Raw genomic sequence first — 18,676 nt, forward strand, 5'->3', positions numbered from 1 at the left:
AAAGCGCGAAAAATTGCCTGAAACTGCTAAAACTGCTGAAACTGCCTGTGATAAAACTGCTGAAATTATTTCCAACATTGGGGATAATGATCCCATTGCTTTAGATTATAATGGTTTGGATTTTGATGATTGCCATATCTCTGAAGTTATAAATTTCTTACAAAAACTTGCTAAGAGTCCTAATGCTAGTGCTATAAATTTGGCTTTCACGAAACATATTACAAATGCTCTCATAAAAGCTAGAGAAGAGAAACTAAATCGCGAAACTTCTATTCCTAGGAAGCTAGAGGATGGTTGGGAGCCCATCATTAAGATGAAGGTCAATGACTTTGATTGTATGTGCCTTTCAATATACATGACTTTCAATATACCTTCGCCATTGAATATAACTAATTTGTTTGGAAAATGGCTAAATGGGGTAGATAAAAAGAGTAAAGCTCACATTAGAGTTGGAGTATGTGCCTTGCTTTGGGCAATATGGAACGTACGTAATAATTGCATTTTTGACAAAAAAAAATTCCATCATTTCTGCAGGTTATTCCTTTGGCTACCCATTGGATCCATATGTGGTCCTATCTGCGCCCAGAGGAGGAGCGCCTTGCCATGGATATTGGGTGCAACCGACTGGCAACGGTAGCACGGGATTTTTACAGCCGGTGCGGTTGGCGTGCTGATCGAAGACTAACATGATGATGCAAAGGCGTTTCATGCTAGTGGTTTTTAGATGGCTTGTTTTTGTAGCAACTTTGGGTGATCCATGAGGTGTAATAAGTTTTGAATTTTTTTTATTTTGCTACTTGTAATAACTGGTTTCGTTTTAATAAAGAAAGCCGCATGCATCAATTGATGCAGAGGCTGGGGATACCCCATTTCGAAAAAAAATGACTTTGATTGTAATGCTTTATGTGATCTTGGTGCAAGTATTTCCGTTATGCCTAAGAAAATCTATAATATGCTTGACTTGCCACCATTGAAAAATGGGATTTCTATTTTCGTGCCCTCGGTTCCTTAGTTGTGCTCAGTTTTCCCCAGCCCCTTAGTTTTTCCTCACTTTTCCCCAAGTCCTTGTTTGAAACCCGCAGAAGGCAGCTCAGACGGCAGGATTCCCGTTAAGTTGACCGCTCCGTTCTGACGTGTGGGGCCGCGTCGTGTGGGCCCGCGTCGCGTGGGGCTGGTAGAAAGGGACCGCGTGGGACAGGACGAGATTGCGTTTGGTTGCACGTGAGCAGGAGCTGGGTTTTGTCTCTCTCGGCCATTGGCATTTCCCTTTTAAGAGTACCTTTTCTGCCTCCTTCTCTCTGCCTTTTTTCACATAATTAGTATCAAATCTAGAGAAGCTTGCATTTCTGTCTTTCTTCAATTATTATTTGTGCCTTTTGGCCCTGGTTGTTTTCCCAATATGGCAGCAAATCTAGTAGGGAGCCCAATCTAGTACTCCATCTGGTCCATATGTATGTAGTTAAATCTAGAAGCAAATCTACAGGGAATGTACGATAAATTCACAAGGTCATATAGTAGAATAGGGATAGATAATATAGATAATAAGCTGCATTCAGCAGCCAAACATAGTAGGGTTCGAGGTTCTTCACAGCAGTACAGCACCATCATACTAACAACATAACAACGAGGGATCCCTAACTAACAACAAAGGGATCCCAACAACAAAATGGAGGAGGCAGCAGCAGCACACGTCCAGGACTCCGCCTACCCCATCTGCCTCTGCCTCCACTTGTTGCTCCCCTTGGGAGCCTTGGGCTTGAGCGGAGGCATGCGCCCGCCGGAGATCTCCACCCGCTGGATGCTGCGGAGGTGCATGCCGAGCGCCAAGTGCTTGGCGCGGAAGGAGTTGGGGTTCACCGACGCGCCGACCTTGGGGTTGGTGTGGCCGATGTTCTCGGCATGCGTGAGGACGCAGTTGAAGTCAGTGCCGCCGAGCCTCCTAGTGCAGAAGGGGCACCTGTAGACACCCTTGGCGACGTCGAGGTAGGAGACATATCGGCGACCTGCAGCCTCCGCAGCACTGGCGAGTCTTGACGTCATGGTGCTCGTCGTCGCTGCCGACGTCGCTGCCGACAGCTGATCCATATCAAACGGGAATTTATTAGTGAATGAGTTGCAAACGTGCATGATAACAAAGTTAGGAAAAAGCAGAGGCAGCCTCGGTTAGAGTGGACACGATTATATGTCTACAGGGACGGTGTAAGCGAACCAAAGCTCATGCACAACAGATTTGTACACGAAATGGTTCGCTGAACCCTCCTGTAAAAATCTGTGCCCACCGATTCATCATAGGCAAAGAAACAGATTCCAGATCTGAACTTGAACACATTCCAGATTATTTGCAAAATTAAACGGTTGATATCTTTTGATTCGTGCATAAAATAACTGATTGAGATCCTATGATTACTTGCATAAATTAACTGATTGAGATCCCATTATTACTTGCATAAATTAACCGAACGGCCGAAACCCAAATCTTGAACGAAATCAAGGAGGGATCAAAGCAAAATGGAATAAAATCGGCGCAAATATTAGCCCAATACTCATCCATCCACAGATCCATCTACACCAGCACAAATAGGGTTCAAAAAGGAATGGGGAACAAAAAAGGAAGCAAACCGTAGTTATTACCTCGTTCCATGGGTCCTCTATGGAGGTGTCGTAGCGGTTCGGGGGTGGGACGTACGGCACCGGCTCGTAGGGGTCCCATCCCGGTGGGATCGACCGCGACGGCGGCAGCAGCCTCCGATGCACCGGCGGAGGCGGCGGCGACGTCCGTTGAGGGGACGGCGGCGACGTCCGTTGAGGGGACGGCGTCGAAGAGGGAGGCGTCGCGCTTGGAGCCGACGGCGCCGTGGACGATGGGATTGGCATTCTCCTTGTCCATCTCGCCGCATAGGAGAGGGAGAGGGAGAGGGTTTTTTGCTTTGGAGAAGATGATGGGACGTGAGAGAGGCGGCGTTGCGTAGGCGAGTGAGAGTGACAGAGATAGTGGGAGGAGGCGTCTATAAAGGCTTGTGGTGGTTAATGCGACCCGCGTCCTACGCGTCCACCGCTGCACGTCTGCACGTCTTGGACTTACGCAATGCGCCACGCGTCCACGATTGCACGTCTTCGACTTCGCACCGCGACCGGCGTCTACGCGTCAAATATTGCACGTCTTTCATTTACGCACCGCAACACGCGTCCTCGAGTCTAACCCTGAAAATTTAGATATACTCAGTTATAACCTCGAGCATTATACTAGCATTTTTTGTGTGCTCAGTTTTCCCCTTGAGTGCTAGTACTGGCTAGTGCAATATGCTCAGTTTTACCCTCAAGTAGCTGGTCAACAGACAGGTCAACAAATGGGATTAACTAGTTAAATGAGTCATTTAATGTGCAAAAATTCCGAAAAATAGTGGCACATACTCATGGAGTCTTTACCACAAATTTCCAGTTCTCAAAACATAGATAAGTCATAGATAAATCAAGTTTTACCACAAATTGCCACTTCTCAAAGGCCTTCTCAAATCACCTAGTAGCTATGAAGGTGCATGGTTTTCCACAATAAGCCCTTCCCAAAACAGCTTTCCCCAAAACATACTTTGTCTAAATGAGGCCACAATTCTCACACTCATGTATATTTGTATTGCAAATAGTTTGAGATAGGCCAAGATGGGTTTTATTCTACAAAACACGCATTTTTCATTTTTTAAATCTCATATTTGAATCCCTTAGTCTGTTTATTACATAGGTGCCCTTGGTTTCTTGATACTACTCAGTTTTGCCCTCTCCCTCCACAAATTCTCTCACACGTGCAACATTGCCCTGATTGGTCTAGCCCATGTCACGCGGATCGTGCCCGCCGACCGTTGATCGTATGATCTAACGGGCAGGATAACCCCTCCCTCTCTCTGTCGGCGGTTACCTTCCACTCTCTAAGTTTGCTAAATGGCGGTTTTCTGTATTTATTTTCACGCGCTAAAAATTATAAACTCTTTTAGGCATTACTTTTCACGCAAAAAATGATAAACCATCACCGATTTGTTGTAGCCATAAATTTTCACGCAAAAAATGATAAACCGTCACCGATTTGTTGTAGCCATTAATTTTCACGAAAATCCCAAATGATAAACCATCACCGATTTGTTGTAGCCATTACTTTTCACGCAAAAAATGATAGACCATCACCGATTTCTTGTAGCCATTACTATTCACGGTAAAAATGATAAACGAACCAATCTATCTATCTCTGTATTTGAAGTTTGGAAGGGTTCACCATCTAGTTATGTTAACTTTCGAGGTTTTGATCTGAAAACAAATGGGTATTATAAAGGGAAATAAAAGTTCAAAAAATGTAAAAATGAAACAATCTACCTATCTTTGTATAGAAGATCGTCTGTATGATTTTTGAGGTCATTTAGAGAAGGTAGAAAAAAATCCCTTTTGAGAAGGTCGAAAAAACCTAACTTGTTACAAAAGCTGGTTTCAGTGAGACCTAACCAAATTTGGCATACATTATGCCATATCTATAACAACAAGGAATATCTAAAAGGGAAAGTTTCACAAAATTTGAAATTTATGGCGAAAATGATGCCATACATGATGCTGTTTTTCGAGGTTTTGACCTGAAAATCAATTGGATATTATAAAGGGAAATAAAAAGTTCAAAAAATATAAAAACGAAACAATCTATCTATCTATGTATAGAAGATCAGCTGTATGAAATTTGAGGTCATTTAGAGGAGGTAGAATAAATCACCTTGTTAGAAAAGCTGGTTTCAGTGAGACGAAACGGCATGCGTTTAAGCAAAGTGATTTTTTTGAACATCTCCAAATGATCCCAAATTTGCCATACATGATGCCATACGTGTAACAACAAGGAACCCTATCTAAAAAGTGTCAAAAAAGTTTGCCCAACCGTATAGCTCTATCAAAAAGAACCTCACCATGGCGCTAGTATAATTTTGGGCTTACTTACAAACTTTCGTTACCTAACCTTCAACACGAAACTTGTTTCAAATCACTTTTGGCGTACAAGAAACAAATCCCTCCTTGATTCGAGCACCACAGCCTCCAAACTTTGCCGATGCCGATATCGGCATGGTCAGAACGGCTATGCTCGACGCCACTGCTAGGTCACCGTCGGGATGCACCCTCAATCCCGTCCCCTCATTCGATCACTGACACACCAGAGATACCACCGAGGCCAATGCCGAACGTACATGCTGATGCCAATGCCGAACATGCATCCACGCCGATGTGGGCACGGCCACGCCGCCCCGCTATGTTGGACGCCACAGACCACCGCGAGGTCTTTCCCTTCGCCACCACACTCTTCTAGCACCCATCTATACACGCCAGAAAGGAGAGACACTAGTTTTCTCTACATTGCTCGCGTTCGTGTCGGACACGGTCAGTCAAAGTTTTGAGGTAGTCGTCGATGTCGTTGACCATTTCTTCTCTTCTTTGCATGGTTAAACGCGTCTAGTTCATATCTATCTAATGCGTCTGGTCTCGCCTCATGCAGTTCTTTGTGGACGTCGATCTCATCTCGGCACTCCGCAGGCCACCTCCTCCGTGCCATCGCTGTAGAGCTCCGTTTAAAAATCTAATCCTACCCGTGTATTGCCCCTTGTATCAGCGCCATGGCCCCACTTGTCATTTGATATAGCGAAGCCCCACTCGTTCGCGTTTTGGTCAGGGATACAGCGATGCTTACGGTCAAACAAAGATGGATGGTCTAACGTGTCTTTGCAGGCTCTACGTGGCCCCACTAGTCAGAAGATAACGGTCAACCGTCGGGCAACCGGGCGTTACATCACGTGTGATGGTTTCAGACAAACGCTTGGGTAAAACTGAGGAAAAACTAAGGAGCTGGGGAAAACTGAGCACAACTAAGGACCCGAGGGCACGAAAATAGAAATCCCTGTTATTTGGATGTTAATCTTGCTGATAACTCTACAAAGAAACCTTTGGGGAGAGTTGATAATGTTCGCATTACCGTTAACAATAACCTTGTCCCCGTTGATTTTGTTGTCTTGGATATTGAATGCAATGCATCTTGTCCCATTATATTGGGAAGACCTTTTCTTCGAACTGTTGGTGCTATCATTGATATGAAGGAAGGTAATATTAAATATCAATTTCCTCTCAAGAAAGGTATGGAACACTTCCCTAGAAAGAGAATGAAGTTACCTTTTGATTCTATTATTAGAACAGATTATGATGTTGATGCTTCATCTCTTGATAACACTTGATATACACTTTCTGCGCCTAGCTGAAAGGCGTTAAAGAAAAGCGCTTATGGGAGACAACCCATGTTTTTACTACAATACCTTTATTTTATATTTAAGTCTTGGAAGTTGTTACTACTGTAGCAACCTCTCCTTATCTTAGTTTTGTGCATTGTTGTGCCAAGTAAAGTCGTTGATAGTAAGGTTCATACTAGATTTGGATTACTGCGCAGAAACAGATTTCTTTGCTGTCACGAATCTGGGCAAAATTCTCTGTAGGTAACTCAGAAAATTATGCCAATTTACGTGAGTGATCCTCAGATATGTACGCAACTTTCATTCAATTTGAGCATTTTCATTTGAGCAAGTCTGGTGCCTCAATAAAATTCGTCTTTACGAACTGTTCTGTTTTGACAGATTCTGCCTTTTATTTCGCATTGCTTGTTTTGCTATGCTTGATGGATTTTTCGATTCCATTGACTTTCAGTAGCTTTGTGCAATGTCCAGAAGTATTAAGAATGATTATGTCACCTATGAACATGTAAATTTTGATTGTGCACTAACCCTCTAATGAGTTGTTTTGAGTTTGGTGTGGAGGAAGTTTTCAAGGATCAAGAGAGGGAGATGATACAATATGATCAAGGAGAGTGAAAGCTCTAAGCTTGGGGATGCCCCGGTGGTTCACCCCTGCATATATCAAGAAGACTCAAGCGTCTAAGCTTGGGGATGCCTCCCCTTCTTCATCGACAACATTATCAGGTTCCTCTAGTGAAACTATATTTTTATTCCATCACATCTTATGTACTTTGCTTGGAGCGTCGGTTTGTTTTCGTTTTTGTTTTGTTTGAATAAAATGGATCCTAGCATTCTTTGTGTGGGAGAGAGACACGCTCCGCTGTTGCATATGGACAAATATGTCCTTAGGCTTTACTCATAATATTCATGGCGAAAGTTTCTTCTTCGTTAAATTGTTATATGGTTGGAATTGGAAAATGATACATGTAGTAATTGCTAAAATGTCTTGAATAATGTGATACTTGGCAATTGTTGTGCTCATGTTTAAGCTCTTTCATCATATACTTTGCACCTATTAATGAAGAAATACATAGAGCTTGCTAAAATTTGGTTTGCATAATTGGTCTCTCTAAGGTCTAGATAATTTCTAGTAAAGTGTTTGAACAACAAGGAAGACGGTGTAGAGTCTTATAATGTTTACAATATGTCTTTTATGTGAGTTTTGCTGCACCGCTTCATCCTTGTGTTTGTTTCAAATAAACCTTGCTAGCCTAAACCTTGTATCGAGAGGGAATACTTCTCATGCATCCAAATCCTTGAGCCAACCACTATGCCATTTGTGTCCACCATACCTACTTACTACATGGTATTTCTCCGCCATTCCAAAGTAAATTGCTTGAGTGCTATCTTTAAAATTTCCATTCTTCACCTTTACAATATATAGCTCATGGGACAAATAGCCTAAAAACTATTGTGGTATTGAATATGTACTTATGCACTTTATCTCTTATTAAGTTGCTTGTTGTGCGATAACCATGTTCCTGGGGACGCCATCAACTACTCTTTGTTGAATATCATGTGAGTTGCTATGCATGTCCGTCTTGTCTGAAGTAAGGGAGATTTACCACTAAAATGGTTAGAGCATGCATAATGTTAGAGAAGAACATTGGGCCGCTAACTAAAGCCATGATCCATGGTGGAAGTTTCAGTTTTGGACAAATATCCTCAATCTCATATGAGAAAATTAATAATTGTTGAATGCTTATGCATAAAAGAGGAGTCCATTATCTGTTGTCTATGTTGTCCCGGTATGGATGTCTAAGTTGAGAATAATCAATAGCGAGAAATCCAATGCGAGCTTTCTCCTTAGAACTTTGTACAGGCGGCATAGAGGTACCCCGTTGTGACACTTGGTTAAAACATGTGCATTGCAATGATAATCCAGGTAATCCGAGCTAATTAGGACAAGGTGCGGGCACTATTAGTATACTATGCATGAGGCTTGCAACTTGTAAGATATAATTTACATAACGCATATGCTTTATTACTACCGTTGACAAAATTGTTTCTTGTTTTCAAAATCAAAGCTCTAGCACAAATATAGCAATCGATGCTTCCCTCTGCGAAGGGTCTTTCTTTTACTTTTATTGTTGAGTCAGTTCACCTATCTCTCTCCACCTCAAGAAGCAAACACTTGTGTGAACTGTGCATTAATTCCTACATACTTGAATATTGCACTTGTTATATTACTCTATGTTGACAACTATCTATGAGATATACATGTTACAAGTTGAAAGCAACCGCTGAAACTTAATCTTCCTTTATGTTGCTTCAATGCCTTTACTTTGAATTATTGCTTTATGAGTTAACTCTTATGCAAGACTTATTGATGCTTGTCTTGAAGTACTATTCATGAAAAGTCTCTGCTTTATGATTCATTTGTTTACTCATGTCATTTACATTGTTTGGATCGCTGCATTCATTACATATGCTTACAATAGTATGATCAAGGTTATGATGGCATGTCACTCCAGAAATTATCTTTGTTATCGTTTACCTGCTCGGGACGAGCAGAAACTAAGCTTGGGGATGCTGATACGTCTCCGACGTATCGATAATTTCTTATGTTCCATGCCACATTATTGATGATATCTACATGTTTTATGCATACTTTATGTCATATTTATGCATTTTCCGGCACTAACCTATTAACGAGATGCCGAAGAGCCAGTTGCTGTTTTCTGCTGTTTTTGGTTTCAGAAATCCTAGTAAGGAAATATTCTCGGAATTGGACGAAATCAACGCCCAGGGGCCTATTTTCACACGAAGCTTCCAGAAGACCGAAGGAGTCACGAAGTGGGGCCACGAGGTGCCCAGACACCAGGGCGGCGCGGCCCAAGCCTTGGCCGCGCCGACCTACTGTGTGGGGCCCTCGTGTGGCCCCCTGGCCTGCCCTTCCGCCTACATATAGTCTTCGTCGCGAAACCCCCAGTACCGAGAGCCACGATACGGAAAACCTTCCAGAGACGCCGCCGCCGCCAATCCCATCTTGGGGGATTCAGGAGATCGCCTCCGGCACCCTGCCGGAGAGGGGATTCATCTCCCGGAGGACTCTACACCGCCATGGTCGCCTCCGGAGTGATGAGTGAGTAGTTCACCCCTGGACTATGGGTCCATAGCAGTAGCTAGATGGTTGTCTTCTCCTCATTATGCTTCATTGTCGGATCTTGTGAGCTGCTTAACATGATCAAGATCATCTATCTGTAATGCTATATGTTGTGTTTGTTGGGATCCGATGGATAGAGAATACTATGTTATGTTGATTATCAATCTATTATCTATGTGTTGTTTATGATCTTGCATGCTCTCCGTTATTAGTAGAGGCTCTGGCCAAGTTTTTACTCTTAACTCCAAGAGGGAGTATTTATGCTCGATAATGGGTTCATGCCTCCATTAAATCTGGGACGATGTAAAGTTCTAAGGTTGTGGATGTGTTGTTGCCACTAGGGATAAAACATTGATGCTATGTCCGAGGATGTAGTTATTGATTACATTACGCACCATACTTAATGCAATTGTCTGTTGTTTGCAACTTAATACTATAAGGGGTTCGGATGATAACCTGAAGGTGGACTTTTTAGGCATAGATGCATGCTGGATAGCGGTCTATGTACTTTGTCGTAATGCCCAATTAAATCTCACAATACTCATCATATCATGTATGTGCATTGTCATGCCCTCTCTATTTGTCAATTGCCCAACTGTAATTTGTTCACCCAACATGCTATTTATCTTATGGGAGAGACACCTCTAGTGAACTGTGGACCCCGGTCCATTCTTTTAATCGAATACAATCTACTGCAATACTTGTTCTACTGTTTTCTGCAAACAATCATCATCCACACTATACATCTAATCCTTTGTTATAGCAAGCCGGTGAGATTGACAACCTCACTGTTTCGTTGGGGCAAAGTACTTTGGTTGTGTTGTGCAGGTTCCACGTTGGCGCCGAAATCCCTGGTGTTGCGCCGCACTACATCTCGCCGCCATCAACCTTCAACGTGCTTCTTGGCTCCTACTGGTTCGATAAACCTTGGTTTCTTACTGAGGGAAAACTTGCCGTTGTACGCATCACACCTTCCTCTTGGGGTTCCCAACGGTCGCGTGCTGTACGCGTATCAAGACTGTTTTCTGGCGCCGTTGCCGGGGAGATCAAGACACGCTGCAAGGGGAGTCTCCACAATCCAATCTCTTTACTTTGTTTTTGTCTTGCTTTATTTTATTTACTACTTTGTTTGCTGCATTATATCAAAACACAAAAAAAAATTAGTTGCTAGTTTTACTTTATTTTCTATCTTGTTTGCTATATCGAAAACACAAAAAATTAGTTACTTGCATTTACTTTATCTAGTTTGCTTTATTTACTATTGCTAAAATGGGTACTCCTGAAAATACTAAGTTGTGTGACTTCACAACCACAAATAATAATGGTTTCTTATGCACACCTATTGCTCCACCTGCTACTACAGCAGAATTTTTTGAAATTAAACCTGCTTTACTGAATCTTGTTATGCGAGAGCAATTTTCTGGTGTTAGTTCTGATGATGATGCTGTCCATCTCAATAATTTTGTTGAACTTTGTGAAATACAAAAGTATAAGGATGTAGATGGTGACATTATTAAATTAAAATTGTTCCCTTTCTCACTAAGAGGAAGAGCTAAAGATTGGTTGCTATCTCTGCCTAAGAATAGTATTGATTCATGGACTAAATGCAAGGATGCTTTTATTGGTAGATATTATCCCCCTGCTAAAATTATTGACTCTAGTGCAAGTGGGAGACTGTTGGAGATATGCCCAAGAGGCAATAATAAAAGTGGTTATTATATATCTTTATGTTTATGATAAATGTTTATATACCATGCTATAATTGTATTAACCGAAACATTGATACATATGTGATATGTAAACAACAAAGAGTCCCTAGTATGTCTCTTAACTAGCTTGTTGATTAATAGATGATTAGTTTCATAATCATGAACATTGGATGTTATTAATAACAAGGTTATATCATTATATGAATGATGTAATGGACACACCCAATTAAGCGTAGCATAAGATCACGTCATTAAGTTATTTGCTATAAGCTTTCGATACATAGTTACCTAGTCCTTATGACCATGAGATCATGTAAATCACTTATACCGGAAAGGTACTTTGATTACATCAAACGCCACTACGTAAATGGGTGGTTATAAAGGTGGGATTAAGTATCCGGAAAGTATGAGTTGAGGCATATGGATCAACAGTGGGATTTGTCCATCCCGATGACGGATAGAGACCACATACCACGGTACGAGTAAAGAGTACTTGTCAGGAGACGAGGTTGAACAAGGTATAGAGTGATACCGATGATCAAACCTCGGACAAGTAAAATATCGCGTGACAAAGGGAATTGGTATCGTATGTGAATGGTTCATTCGATCACTAAAGTCATCATTGAATATGTGGGAGCCATTATGGATCTCCAGATCCCGCTATTGGTTATTGGTCGGAGTGAGTACTCAACCATGTCCGCAAAGTTCGTGAACCGTAGGGTGACACACTTAAAGTTGGATGTTGAAATGGTAGAACTTGAATATGGAATGGTGTTCGAATATTTGTTCGGAGTCCCGGATGAGATCCCGGACATCACGAGGAGTTCCGGAATGGTCCGGAGAATAAGATTCATATATAGGAAGTCATTTTATGAGATTTAAAATGGTCCGGAAGGTTCTATGGAAGGTTCTAGAAGGTTCTAGAAAAGTCCGGAAGAAACCACTATGGAAGGCGGAGTACCAAATGGACTCCACCTCCATGGCCGGCCAACCCTAGAGGGGGAGGAGTCCCAAGTGGACTCCCCTAAGGGGGGCCGGCCACCCCCCCACATGGAAGGGGGGAATCCCACCCCAAGTGGGATTCCCACCTTGGGTAGGTTTCCCTATCACATGGAAGGTTTTGGGTTCGGGTCTTATTCGGAGACTTGTAGTCCAACACTTGGGGCTTCCACCTATATAATGAGGGCCAAGGGGAGGGGGCCGGCCACCCCAACAAGCACAAGGTGGCCGCACCACCTCAAGTGGCCGGCGCCCCCCTCTCCCCAAACCCTAGCCGCCCCACTCCTCCACATCCCGCACGCTTAGCGAAGCTCCGCCGGATTTCTCCACCACCACCGACACCACGCCGTCGTGCTGCCGGATTCAAGAGGAGCTACTACTTCCGCTGCCCGCTGGAACGGGGAGGTGGACGTCGTCTTCATCAATAACCGAACGTGTGACCGAGTACGGAGGTGCTGCCCGTTCGTGGCGACGTGATCAAGATCTTCTACGCGCTTTTGCAAGCAGCAAGTGAACGTCTACCGCAGCAATAAGAGCCTCATCTTATAGGCTTTGGAATCTCTTCAAGGGTGAGACTCGATAATCCCCTCGTTGCTACCGTCTTCTAGATTGCATCTTGGCTTGGATTGTGTGTTTGCGGTAGGAAAATTTTTGTTTTCTATGCAACGAATCCCTACAAGTGCAGAGTGTTGTAGCAAACGTCTTTTCCCACAAGGATGATTCGAGGGTTTATATCGAACTCTCGGGGAAATTGGTAAGATGTTATTTCTTTTTCTCCTCTTCTAGCAACCTGCAAAGCAAGTTTTTTTATTATGTCCACAACTCCACCGGGTGGTTTTCGAGCACAAGGTTTCGTATTAGTAATATTAAATAAAAGTATAAATAAAACAAAGTAAACTAAGCAAGCGAGATAAAGACAATGAAGAAATGGTTGTTTTTGGATTTTATGTGTTTGCAAGTGAAAAAAGTATTTTTTCATTTTCGAAATAATAAATAGCAGAAAATATAAAGTGTGATAATTATTTTGAAAATATAAGGTCCCATAGGAAGAAGGCGGGCAGAGCCAAAAAAGGAGGCGGCGGCGATCCCACCACTGCAGTAATGCGTGTGGGGGAGGCATAGTTGTCACAGTGCATCGCGCGCGCCCCTCGGGCCCCCGCCGTGGGCACACGCCATCCCGCGATGGCAGTTTCCCCGCGCTCATCGTCATCAAGGTGGAGAGTGATGACCAGCTTTACTAGGGCGCCGGAGGAAACCATCTACCACCCCGAACCCTAGCTTATCCTAGGGTGTATCCTATATGTAATTAGCTAGGTTGTCTTGCCCAATTAGGGCTTAAATTGATGACAATATCTAGTTTGAAATTGTCTCAATTTGTTAGTTTGAATCAAATTTGGAAAAACAAAATTGGGTTCTCCCACGCACCGAAGCTTGCACACATGGAGAATAAGGTGTCTCTACCTATCCGCGCGCCCATCCAAACAAACTAAATAGAATACATTTTATGTCTGATTTGGGTGGCCGAGTTGGAGATGCCCTAACAAGGACGAGGCCAAAAACTAGAACAAACACTTGGCAAAAACTAAGAAGTGGAGGACTGTGGCTGAAATTGTAAATGTAGTTCGGGCAGTTAGGCTACATGTACCCTCTTTTGAAAAAATCAAAAAAAAAACATTTTAGAGTTTCAAAGTCGGACTTTTATCATTTTTACGCAGCCAATATAAGATATTTTGACTTGACATTTTATATTTTACATTTCGTAGAATACATGTTGCCTTACATCTATAACTTTTTTAGCCTTTTCTGAAATTTGAAATATTTTCTGGTACAATTTTTTCATAAAAGTTATATGCCCCTCGAGCTGAAAAATACACTGCAGTTAGGACTCTGGATCTCTTTTCCAACAAACACACCCACTTGCATCTTCGTGCTTCTTCCACGCGATCGTTGTGTGCGCTCGATCCAGAGGACCCGCAGAACAGTTGCCGCCTCCTCCTCCGACAGCTAATGTATGGTTAGGTCTTCATAGACCTCGGCAAGGAGGACTAGAACCGTCCGGCAGCACCGACTGCGCAGCTGCATTATCCACTGTTATTTTCCTTTTTAATGTAAAATAGGGTACTTGTGTTCCAAAATATATGTAAATTAAATTTTGAAAATTTGATATCTATCTTTTTTTTTTTTGAAATAAAATTTGATATCTATCTTTGTTGTGGAGGTTCGAGGCCGTTAGGCTCCTCCCACCCACAAACGAACTGATGCCACTTTCAGGTCCACAGGTTACCGCTTAGGGCATGTACATTAGTTTAGACGGATGCTGTCTCTAATACTACTCCATGTCATCTATAGACAATGTTAAAGACAGTGTATACAATAGTTTGTTTGTAAGTTATCTATTTTTAGTCATAGGTATATGTGAGTATAAGTTATAGACACACTTCATACAACAGTAAAAATGGTGTTTGTAAGCTGTCTGTAAGAAGTCTACAGACTGTCTGCAGACAACCTCCTTCTCTCTCCTCATTCTCTTTCCTCCACATCACCAAAATCATTCATAGCTATCTCTTACAGACAACTGAGTCATCACCATTGTACATGCCCTTATAAACCGTGGATCTGTTCTGCGGTGTCCTGTTGAAGATGGCCTTAGAGCATCTCTAGTGGTTCCTCTAAATGAGGTCCTCTATATCTCCATATAGATGACCATCTATAAAGATTCCTTTTTAGATGATCTCAGTTTTTCAGTGGTTCCTCTATATCTAGGACATCTAAATTCTCTCTCACATAGTTTAGTAATATTTCAAATGGCTATATTTCAAACGGGCTAGAATATTGTGTGCCACTCCAATTCCCTTCATCTGTGAGTTGTCCATTTGTCTAGCAAAACAACATGTCAAAACATATTTGAGTTGAGGCAATTCAATCATCTGTGTTTCTAAATTTTTTAGTACAAAAACTAGCACAAACTACAGAACTAGCAACATAGTTTGGACAGAAACTAGCAGAGACTAGCACACAGCCCCGTCCGCGTCCAAGGAAACTAGCAGAGACTAGCAGACAGCAATGTGCACATCGGGCGAGCTGTTCTGGCTCGATGGAGGACCAAGACCTCGTTCGCAGCGACGCTGACCCCGCCCATCACCGCCACCGGCCCCGCCCACCGCCGCCGGCCCGCCCATCGCCGCCGCCAGCCTCGCCAGCCGGCGCCGCTTCTCCTCGATTTCGGCCGCCGCCCGCCGCTTCGCCTAGCCCCCGCCCGGCGTCGTGGCCGCGCCGCCGCCCATGCCGCGGCCCAGCGCCGCCCGCCCAGCGCCCCCGCCCGGAGCTCCCGCCCAGCGCCGCCGCTGAATCGTACCTGGCCGGCGAGTGAAGCGACGGCGACGGCGACCTCGCGGGAGACGTTCCCGCCTCCTTTTCTCGTCTCCAGATGCGCGCGGGAAGGAGCTCGCGGGCAGCAATTTCACTTGGATGGTCGTGGCTTGGTCCTCTATATCTGGAGGATGGAGCGAGGATATTAGAGCTCCTCTAAATTTAGAGGGAGCGATAGAGAGACCACTGGGAGCCTTTTTTTGGCCCAGGACCATCTAAATGTGTTTGGATGGCCCTTTAGAGGAACCACTAGGGATGCTCTTAGCCTGCCTGTCAGTGAACCGTTCTCCTCCAGCAGGTTCGTTCTGCGGTGCCCCGTTGAAGTTGGCCTTAGCCTGCCCATGAGTGAACCGTCTTCGTGCTGCACTCAGAAGGTCGATAGGATCAACGAATGTCAGAAGCCTTTAGTTCATCCATGATGTCCGCGTTGTCCCCGTTAGCTCATGGGCCACCCACGCTGCCTCTCACCTTGACAGATGCAAGAAGAACGGCATTGGCCTTGCCGACTACGTCAACACGGAATTTTTCCAAGGTTTGTCAGCGAGGGTCCGTCTCAAGTCTGAACCATGACCATCCGACCATCCGAGGAGAAGACCAAACCCACGATTTGCACCACGCCAACCATGTCCCGAGCTGCCTGCCATGCATACAGGATGTGCACCACACCACGATCTCTCTCAGGCGGTGTAAAAGAATTTAAAAAAAATATCTCATATGCATGTCTTATGCTTCCAAGTTCCAAGTGTACTACGTAATAATCATATTCTACTTTTTCTTTTCAATAGGGTTGGAAACTTGGAATGCGAAGGACCAAAAAGCAGTTTTATATTCGAGCGATGTGATTATATTTTGAGAGAAGGGCTAGAAAGAAAAGGAAATTACAACAAGGACCAACACTTTACACAAAGAACTCTAAAATAAATCTAAGAAACTCCATCTGGTGCTTCTCCAACGCACCGACAAATCGAACTCACACTAATGAACATGTTTCAAATAATTGTGTTGGAGAAAGTGCAGGCGCGACGCTTTTGTTCTTGTGACACTTAGGATACACCGCGCCCTCTCGTAGGCAAATACTGAAATGCCTCGGTACTTTAATAGACGACGCAAAACTTACTGCCATGGTACAAACAAGCCTGTGGCATAATTATGCCGTGTTATCAAGTGACATATTGCTTCATTTAGATAGCAATTTCCATTTTATTAAGATATAAAATCCATTTTTATTACATCGATATTACAATGCAACGGCTTGTTGGTTAGTTAGAGGGACACGGTTGATCTTCAACCTCATTGGTTGAAGTTGTATTCTTCAGTTTCATCTTCTTGTTTCTTGAAAGCTCTCTGTGTTCAGCACGACCTTCTTTGTGCATGGTAGCGGATCCATGCACGCCTGCATTTCGAGTGCATAGTGTAGCCTCTCGAGCTCGAGGGTGATGTGAGTGAACTCTCCATGCAACCTGCCATCCTCCAGGCGCCTTGAGGTGATGGCCTTGGTATAGATCCAAAAGTGTCCTTAGATTGATTATAGAAAGTACCGAGATAAACACGATATGTTGGTGAAATGAAGAACATACATACGGGCCGGGAAGGGTGATGGAGGACTCTGGTGCGGCTTCAGCAATTGCGCCAGGTGGGTCTACACGACCCAACAAAGGCAAATGCACGTCTTCATGTTACGCACCATCTCTTTCGCGTGTATGGAGTGAGAATCCGAGGGTGTAGTGGAGAGATCACTAGTGGAAAACATGCCTAATGTCACAGGCTGTAAGACCCTTTTGTCGCGGGCGGCCAGCCGGGACAACAGGGGCACGACAAAAGGCTCACCCTTTTGTCACGGCCCGCTTACCACCCGCGACATAAGGTCCACCACGTGGCAGCCGCGGGACGCGCAGGGGACACCCCCTTTTGTCGCGGGTGGTAATACGTACTGGCAGGCAATTCATTCTTTCTTGGAAGCAGCTTCTTTAATATTATCAGCAATTTTTCAAATCCTGAGTCAGTCACACCGGCCTCTGCCTTCCATTCCATTAATTTCAATATGCTACACAGCTTTCTCTGCCCATCTTCACAACCTGGGTACAACAATTTTTGGTGGTACTCTAACATCTTGTCGAACTGCAACATCTCCTTATCCGTGCCACAGTCTCTCCTTGCATCAGAAATGGCTCGACGAAGATCATCATCACCAGGATCATCTGGTGCCCGTTCTTCACCTCCTCCTTCTTCATTGTCTTCCATTGTGGTATCATCGTATTCAGAGAACATAGATCGGTACTGGTCATCGTTATCTTCTTCTTCATCGCCGTCTTCTCCGTGCTTGGTCCAAACATTATAGCCGGACATGAATCTGTGCCGAAGCAGGTGGCTCTGAATGTCTCTTGAGCAAGATTAATCCTTCTCATTCTTACATTTCAGACATGGACAATAAATAAAACATTGCTTCGACTTGTTGGCATCGGCCACAAGCAGGAAAGATTTCACGCCATCTCTGAAAGTGGGATCGCATCGGTTACCGTACATCCATGGATGACTCATCTGCATCATAAGTACAATTATGTATCAGATGCAATCACCATGCTAAAATTAGTATTGTGCAGACTATGTATACGAGAAAATAGTTGCTAACCTTTTAGGATCAAAAAGAGGAGAAATCTTATCAAATAAAATCAAGTGGCATCCTCACAAACATTTCATCAAACACATCTTGTGCACATGAAGAAAAAAAGAGCTAGCATAAACCTCCACCTTTCACCACCAAGGAAAAAAATGTAGGGAGGTGGGAGGCTGGCTCTGTATATATAGGCCTGGACCTTTTGTCCCGACCCGTGGCACGAACCGCGACTAAAGGGGTGCCAGCAGGACGCAGAAAGCCTCAGACCCTTTTGTCGTGGGTCGTGGCACGGCCTGCGACAAAAGGGTCCTAACGGACCGCGACAAAAGGCCACGTGCCCTCCAGCTGATTTCGGGGCGACATGGCTAGGCCATTTGTCCCGGCTCTAGACTGGGCCGGGACAAAAGGCCTGGACGAAAGCCCTGTTTTCTACTAGTGGATCGAGTGGTAACAGTAGCAGTTCGTGAGATCTATGGTTCGCCTTGTCGAGTTGGGATAGGAGGGAGAAGTGGGTGAGAATTCATGATATCTAGGGTTTGTTGTGTCGGGTGGGAGCCGTGCGGCGGAACGAGTGGGGAGTGAGCAT

The sequence above is a fragment of the Lolium perenne genome, chromosome 7 (assembly GCF_019359855.2).
Source record: "Lolium perenne isolate Kyuss_39 chromosome 7, Kyuss_2.0, whole genome shotgun sequence".
Lineage (NCBI taxonomy): Eukaryota > Viridiplantae > Streptophyta > Magnoliopsida > Poales > Poaceae > Lolium > Lolium perenne.